Source organism: Ranitomeya variabilis, chromosome 1, assembly GCF_051348905.1.
Source record: "Ranitomeya variabilis isolate aRanVar5 chromosome 1, aRanVar5.hap1, whole genome shotgun sequence".
Classification (NCBI taxonomy): domain Eukaryota; kingdom Metazoa; phylum Chordata; class Amphibia; order Anura; family Dendrobatidae; genus Ranitomeya; species Ranitomeya variabilis.
Genome location: NC_135232.1, coordinates 20,545,890 through 20,554,264, shown reverse-complemented (window position 1 = coordinate 20,554,264; position 8,375 = coordinate 20,545,890). Strand labels below are relative to the sequence as shown.

At 50.5% G+C, this 8,375-nt stretch overlaps 1 pseudogene; it reads left to right on the top strand.

Moving 5' to 3' along the window:
- Nucleotides 1-905: 905 nt before the first annotated feature.
- LOC143793657 (dual specificity mitogen-activated protein kinase kinase 2-like) lies at nt 906-2,195 on the top strand (annotated as a pseudogene).
- The last annotated feature ends 6,180 nt before the right edge of the window (nt 2,196-8,375 follow it).

Here is an 8,375-nt window from a genome sequence, read left to right as displayed (position 1 = left end):
ACAGATCCTTGCGGTCCCCACTTGTAACACTGGGCCCATGACAGATCTTTGTGGTACCCCACTTGTAACACTGGGCCCAGGACAGATCTACTGGGGCAAGGACAGATCCTTGTGGTCACCACTTGTAACACTTGGGCCAGGACAGAGCCTTGTGGTCCCCACTTGTATCACTGGGGCCAGGACAGAGCCTTGCGGTCCCCACTTGTAACACTGGAGTCAGGACAGAGCCTTGCGGTCCCCACTTGTAACACTGGGGCCAGGACATAGCCTTGCGGTCCCCATTTGTAACACTGGAGTCAGGACAGAGCCTTGCGGTCCCCACTTGTAACACTGGGGCCAGGACAGAGCCTTGTGGTCCCCACTTGTAACACTGGGGCCAGGACAGATCCTTGTGGTACCCACTTGTAACACTGGGGCCAGGACAGATCCTTGTGGTCACCACTTGTAACACTGTGCCTAGGACAGAGCCTTGTGGTCCCCACTTGTAACACTGGGGCCAGGACAGAGACTGGTGGTCCTCACTTGTAATACTGGGGCCAGGACAGAGCCTTGTGGTCCTCACTTGTAACACTGGGCCTAGGACAGAGCCTTGTGGTCCCCACTTGTAACACTGGAGCCAGGACAGAGCCTTGTGATCCCCACTTGTAACACTGGGGCCAGGACAGAGACTTATGGTCCCCACTTGTAACACTGGGGCCAGGACAGAGACTTATGGTCCCCACTTGTAACACTCTTCCAATTGGATTACTGTATGAAATGCTTTGCTGAACTCGAGATATACTATACATTGTTGTGTCTGAAGCGAGCGGGCCTCGGAGCCATGGCCTGGAGTTGCGGCCTCAACTAGTCAGCGGATTACGGACACTGCTTGACACGGAAGTAATAGCAGCAGCCTGGGTGGTGACATGTCTGATAACAAGAAGCCAATTTTGCCTGCACTGAACATAGCACCAACAATAGCTGAAGGACCTTTTTCAACAAATGATGGATCATCTTTGCCAAAAAAATTAGAGGAGTTGGATTTGGATGATCAAGAGATAAAGCGTCTGGAACCTTTAGTTACAGTAAAAGCAAAAGTTGGACAACTAAAAGTCAATGACTTTGAACAAATATATGAGCTTGGAGCCAGAAATGGAGATGTGGTGACCAAACTTCGTCATATGCCACCTAGAAATTAAGCCTGCAATCGGACATCAGATTATTAGAGAGCGCCAAGTCCTCCGTGAGTGTAACTCTCCTCATATTGTCGGGATCTATGGTGGTTATTACAGTGATGGAGAGATCAGGATCTGCATGGATGGAGAATCTCTGGACCAAGTTCTTAAAGAGGCCCAACGTTTAGGAAATTCTAGAAATCTCAGCATTGCACTTCTTCGAGGGCTTGCTTATGTAAGAGAAAAACATCAGATCATGCACAGAGATGTTAAACCTTCTAACATACTAGTAAATTCCCATGAAGAGATCAAACTGTGAGATGTTGGTGTCATTGGGCAACGTATTGACTTCATGGCCAAGTGTGTGGTGGGTACCAAGTCTTGTGTGTCTCCTGCAGGGCTCACTTTATTCCATACAGTCAGACATGTGGAGCATGCGTCCGTCATTGGTAGAACTTCCAATAGGAAGATACCCTATACCACCGTCAGATGGTAAGGAGCTAGGAGCCTTATTCGGATGCCCGGTAGTGGATGGAGCTGATGGGGAATCTCATACCATTTCCCCTCGTCCAAGGTCTCCCGGGAGGCCAATCAGTGGTCATTGTATGGACAGTCGACCAGCTAGGGCTATCTTTGAACTGTTGGATTATATTGCAAATGCGGTTCCTCCCAAGACCCCTCTACAGCGCTTGCAGCAGATTTTCAAGACGTTGTACATAAATGTGTAATAAACCATCCAGCAGAATGAGCAGACCTGAACATACTAATGTTCCTGACATTTACTAAGCGTGCAGAAGTCCAGGAAGATGATTTTGGTGGCTCGTTGTGCAAAATCTTGGACCTGGGTCAGCCGACTACTCCAACTCACACCTTTTCATTTTTAATTTTCTTTTTTTGCCATCTTTACAACACTTTCCCCCATTCTTAATTTACCATTTATTTAGCAAAGTTTTAAGAGGGAAGTTCAGTATAACCGAAATTGGGACGTCTGTCAGGACACATTGTTCTGCTGTTGTCACCCACTGTATATGATTCTCGGTATTTGTTTTTAAGAAGGTGGATCCATGACACCGCCATCCGGTGAGTCTGACTTCAGCAGTGTGACATTCTCTCTCATTATTCCGGCATTTGGCAAATATTAATAATTATGGTAATCCTAATTGACCGAAAATGGGAAAGGTTTATTCCGATTTCATGTCAGATATTGACAAAAACCTGCATATTACGTGTCTTTATAAATAGTGGATGGAAACTTCTAGTTTCCACTGTATGAGGGCCTTATAAGAGGTGACTGCAGAGATATATAACAGAGAATAATATAATATCTGACAACCAGCACAGATTCATGAAGGATGGGTCGTGTCTGACATGTTGCGTTTCTGAGAGGAGGTAAGTGCAGGTCTGGATGTTGGTAATGCGGCTGATGGGATTTATCTGGACTTTATAAAGACATCTGATCCTGTTCCACATAACAGCCTTATAGTGAAGCTACAGAAGCCGGGACTGGGGAAACTATGCAGATGGGTAAGAAATTGTCTAAATGACCGGAAACAAAGAGTCGTCATAAATAATACGTTCTCTAAATGGGATATAGTCAGCAGTGGGGACCGCAGGGATCTGTAGAAGGAGCAATGGGGACCACAGGGATCTGTACTGGGAGCAGTGGGGACCGCAGGGATCTGTACAAGGAGCAGTGGGGACCGCAGGGATCTGTACTGGGAGCAGTTGGGACCGCAGGGATCTGTACTAGGAGCAGTGGGGACCGCAGGGATCTGTACTGGGAGCAGTGGGGACCGCAGGGATCTGTACTGGGAGCAGTGGGGACCACAGGGATCTGTACTGGGAGCAGTGGGGACCACAGGGATCTGTACCGGGTGCAGTGAGGACCACAGGGATCTGTACTGGGAGCAGTGGGGACCGCAGGGATCTGTACAGGGAGCAGTGGGGCACACAGGGATCTGTACTGGGTGCAGTGAGGACCACAGGGATCTGTACTGGGAGCAGAGGGGACCACAGGGATCTGTACTGGGAGCAGTGGGGACCACAGGGATCTGTACCGGGTGCAGTGAGGACCACAGGGATCTGTACTGGGAGCAGTGGGTACCGCAGGGATCTGTACAGGGAGCAGTGGGGACCGCAGGGATCTGTACTGGTAACAGTGGGGACTGCAGGGATCTGTACAGGGAGCAGTGGGGACCGCAGGGATCTGTACAGGGAGCAGTGAGGACCGCAGGGATCTGTACTGGGAGCAGTGGAGACCACAGGGATCTGTACTGGGAGCAGTGGAGACCACAGGGATCTGTACTGGGAGCAGTGGAGACCACAGGGATCTGTACAGGGAGCAGTGGGGACAGCAGGGATCTGTACTGGGAGCAGAGGGGACCACAGGGATCTGTACTGGGAGCAGTGGTGACCACAGGGATCTGTACCGGGTGCAGTGAGGACCACAGGGATCTGTACTGGATGCAGTGAGGACCACAGGGATCTGTACTGGGAGCAGTGGTGACCACAGGGATCTGTACCGGGTGCAGTGAGGACCACAGGGATCTGTACTGGATGCAGTGAGGACCACAGGGATCTGTACTGGGAGCAGTGGGGACATGAGTGTATGACTCCAGTGATGTCACAGCGGCGGTGAGTGTATGAATCTGTGATGTCACCGTGGCGGTTATTGTATGACTCCAGTGATGTCACAGCGGCGGTGAGTGTATGAATCTGTGATGTCACCGCGGCGGTGAGTGTATGAATCAGTGATGTCACAGCGGCGGTGAGTGTATGAATCAGTGATGTCACAGCGGCGGTGAGTGTATGAATCAGTGATGTCACAGCGGCGGTGAGTGTATGAATCAGTGATGTCACCGCGGCAGTGAGTGTATGAATCAGTGATGTCACAGCGGCGGTGAGTGTATGAATCAGTGATGTCACAGCGGCGGTGAGTGTATGAATCAGTGATGTCACAGCGGCGGTGAGTGTATGAATCTGTGATGTCACCGCAGCGGTGAGTGTATGACTCCAGTGATGTCACCGCGGCAGTGAGTGTATGAATCAGTGATGTCACCGCAGCGGTGAGTGTATGACTCCAGTGATGTCACCGCGGCAGTGAGTGTATGAATCAGTGATGTCACCGCGGCAGTAAGTGTATGAATCTGTGATGTCACAGCGGCGGTGAGTGTATGAATCTGTGATGTCACCGCGGCAGTGAGTGTATGAATCTGTGATGTCACAGCGGCGGTGAGTGTATGAATCAGTGATGTCACAGCGGCGGTGAGTGTATGAATCAGTGATGTCACAGCGGCGGTGAGTGTATGAATCTGTGATGTCACCGCAGCGGTGAGTGTATGACTCCAGTGATGTCACCGCGGCAGTGAGTGTATGAATCAGTGATGTCACCGCAGCGGTGAGTGTATGACTCCAGTGATGTCACCGCGGCAGTGAGTGTATGAATCAGTGATGTCACCGCGGCAGTAAGTGTATGAATCAGTGATGTCCCCGTGGCGGTCAGTGTATGAATCTGTGATGTCACAGCGGCGGTGAGTGTATGAATCTGTGATGTCACCGCGGCAGTGAGTGTATGAATCTGTGATGTCACAGCGGCGGTGAGTGTATGACTCCAGTGATGTCACCGCGGCGGTCAGTGTATGACTCCAGTGATGTCACTGCGGCGGTCAGTGTATGAATCTGTGATGTCACCGCGGCGGGCCGTATGACTCCAGCGATGCCTCTAGACACGGTGTGTATCTGATTTTCACACACAAGTAATCTGCTGGGAGTCGTCATCCTCCGCGGGCCACACAGCTGACACTACACTATTGACTCTCCGCCCAGAGAGACATGTAAGGATTGCTCACGCTAATGTTATTTAGCAGCAATATTTCCGTAATAAAAGGAATCGATAAGGCCGAGAAAATAATCTGTGCGGGATTTGATTTTCTAATTTTAATGGAATACTTCTTCACTTCCAGCGGTTTGTTCATTGGATTTTCATTAGTTGAGTCTCGCTATAAGTGGAGCTATCGACGAGCGCTGCTGACATCAGCCGTGTAGCTGGAGACACAAATTACTCGCTTTCCGCCCCAGCTCCCACGTTAGATGAGGAGACGGCCGGTGGCCGCGGATCGTCTGCTGCGCGCTCAGTAACGCCGCTTGGACGCTGCCACAATCCCCCGCCGTACATCACAGCCACATATATCAGTGTCACTCCATGGAGGGCGTAGAAGCGTGCTGGAAACATGGTGGTCGCTCACGGGACACCAGCGACACGTCGCCCCTTTATCCTGCAAAACCACAGACCCCTTAATATGTCAAATCATATATAGCAGCTAAAATCCCCGAGCGCCCCCCGCTGATAGTCAGTGCTCACTGCAGGGAACGTCGCTTCAGAATCCAGTGAGCTAAAATCTGCAATATTGATAATCCAGAGATTGTGTCTGACACAGAGATACAAACACTACAGATACAGAACATGTTCATTAAAGGGGCAATCTGATTGTGTGGGTTTACCGCATATCACATCGGAATGACTGGAAGACTTACTGAACATTCCCAACCACAACACATCTGAGACTATGACGTCCATTTGTAGCATCTGTTTCTTTAGGATTTCATTACTATTTTGTTTGTTTACTTATTTTGTTTCTTTTCTTTTGTTCAGTAATGAGCAAGTACAGTGCAGAGAATGATGCAGGAGCGCCATCTGGTGTCTGCATGAAGAATACAAGAAGAAGTCACAAAACTATTCTGCAGAAAAACTGCACAGCTCTTATGTGCAGGGTCCTCTCTCCTGTAGTGTCAGCTCTTATGTGCAGGGTCCTCTCTCCTGTAGAGTGTCAGCTCTTATGTGCAGGGTCCTCTCTCCTGTAGTGTCAGCTCTTATGTGCAGGGTCCTCTCTCCTGTAGTGTGTCAGCTCTTATGTGCAGGGTCCTCTCTCCTGTAGAGTATCAGCTCTTATGGGCAGGGTCCTCTCTCCTGTAGAGTGTCAGCTCTTATGGGCAGGGTCCTCTCTCCTGTAGAGTGTCAGTTCTTATGTGCAGGGTCCTCTCTCCTGTAGAGTGTCAGCTCTTATGTGCAGGGTCCTCTCTCCTGTAGAGTGTCAGTTCTTATGTGCAGGGTCCTCTCTCCTGTAGAGTGTCAGCTCTTATGGGCAGGGTCCTCTCTCCTGTAGAGTATCAGCTCTTATGGGCAGGGTCCTCTCTCCTGTAGAGTGTCAGCTCTTATGGGCAGGGTCCTCTCTCCTGTAGAGTGTCAGTTCTTATGTGCAGGGTCCTCTCTCCTGTAGAGTGTCAGCTCTTATGTGCAGGGTCCTCTCTCCTGTAGAGCATCAGCTCTTATGTGCAGGGTCCTCTCTCCTGTAGAGTGTCAGCTCTTATGTGCAGGATCCTCTCTCCTGTAGAGTGTCAGCTCTTATGTGCAGGGTCCTCTCTCCTGTAGAGTGTCAACTCTTATGTGCAGGTCCTCTTTCCTGTAGAGTGTCAGCTCTTATGTGCAGGGCCCTCTCTCCTGTAGAGTGTCAGCTCTTATGTGCAGGGTCCTCTCTCCTGTAGAGTGTCAGCTCTTATGTGCAGGGTCCTCTCTCCTGTAGAGCATCAGCTCTTATGTGCAGGATCCTCTCTCCTGTAGTGTCAGCTCTTATGTGCAGGATCCTCTCTCCTGTAGAGTGTCAGCTCTTATGTGCAGGGTCCTCTCTCCTGTAGAGTGTCAACTCTTATGTGCAGGTCCTCTTTCCTGTAGAGTGTCAGCTCTTATGTGCAGGGCCCTCTCTCCTGTAGAGTGTCAGCTCTTATGTGCAGGGTCCTCTCTCCTGTAGAGTGTCAGCTCTTATGTGCAGGGTCCTCTCTCCTGTAGAGTGTCAGTTCTTATGTGCAGGGTCCTCTCTCCTGTAGAGTGTCAGCTCTTATGTGCAGGGTCCTCTCTCTTGTAGAGTGTCAGCTCTTATGTGCAGGGTCCTCTCTCCTGTAGAGTGTCAGCTCTTATGTGCAGGGTCCTCTCTCTTGTAGAGTGTCAGCTCTTATGTGCAGGATCCTCTCTCCTGTAGAGTGTCAGCTCTTATGTGCAGGGTCTTCTCTCCTGTAGAGCATCAGCTCTTATGTGCAGGGTCCTCTCTCCTGTAGAGTGTCAGCTCTTATGTGCAGGATCCTCTCTCCTGTAGAGTGTCAGCTCTTATGTGCAGGGTCCTCTCTCCTGTAGAGTGTCAACTCTTATGTGCAGGTCCTCTTTCCTGTAGAGTGTCAGCTCTTATGTGCAGGGCCCTCTCTCCTGTAGAGTGTCAGCTCTTATGTGCAGGGTCCTCTCTCCTGTAGAGTGTCAGCTCTTATGTGCAGGGTCCTCTCTCCTGTAGAGTGTCAGTTCTTATGTGCAGGGTCCTCTCTCCTGTAGAGTGTCAGCTCTTATGTGCAGGGTCCTCTCTCTTGTAGAGTGTCAGCTCTTATGTGCAGGGTCCTCTCTCCTGTAGAGTGTCAGTTCTTATGTGCAGGGTCCTCTCTCCTGTAGAGTGTCAGCTCTTATGTGCTGGGTCCTCTCTCCTGTAGAGTGTCAGCTCTTATGTGCAGGGTCCTCTCTCCTGTAGAGTGTCAGCTCTTATGTGCAGGGTCCTCTCTCCTGTAGAGTGTCAGCTCTTATGTGCAGGGTCCTCTCTCTCCTGTAGAGTGTCAGCTCTTATGTGCAGGGCCCTCTCTCCTGTAGAGTGTCAGCTCTTATGTGCAGGGTCCTCTCTCCTGTAGAGTGTCAGCTCTTATGGGCAGGGTCCTCTCTCCTGTACAGTGTCAGCTCTTATGTGCAGGATCCTCTCTCTCCTGTAGAGTGTCAGTTCTTATGGGCAGGGCCCTCTCTCCTGTAGAGTGTCAGCTCTTATGTGCAGGGTCTTCTCTCCTGTAGAGTGTCAGCTCTTATGTGCAGGGACCTCTCTCCTGTAGAGTGTCAGCTCTTATGTGCAGGGCCCTCTCTCCTGTAGAGTGTCAGCTCTTATGTGCAGGATCCTCTCTCCTGTAGTGTCAACTCTTATGTGCAGGGTACTCTCTCCTGTAGTGTCAGCTCTTATGTGCAGGGTCCTCTCTCCTGTAGACTGTTAGCTCTTATGTGCAGGGTCCTCTCTCCTGTAGAGTGTCAGCTCTTATGTGCAGGGTCCTCTCTCCTGTAGAGTGTCAGCTCTTATGGGCAGAGTCCTCTCTCTCCTGTAGAGTGTCAGCTCTTATGGGCAGGGTCCTCTCTCCTGTAGAGTGTCAGCT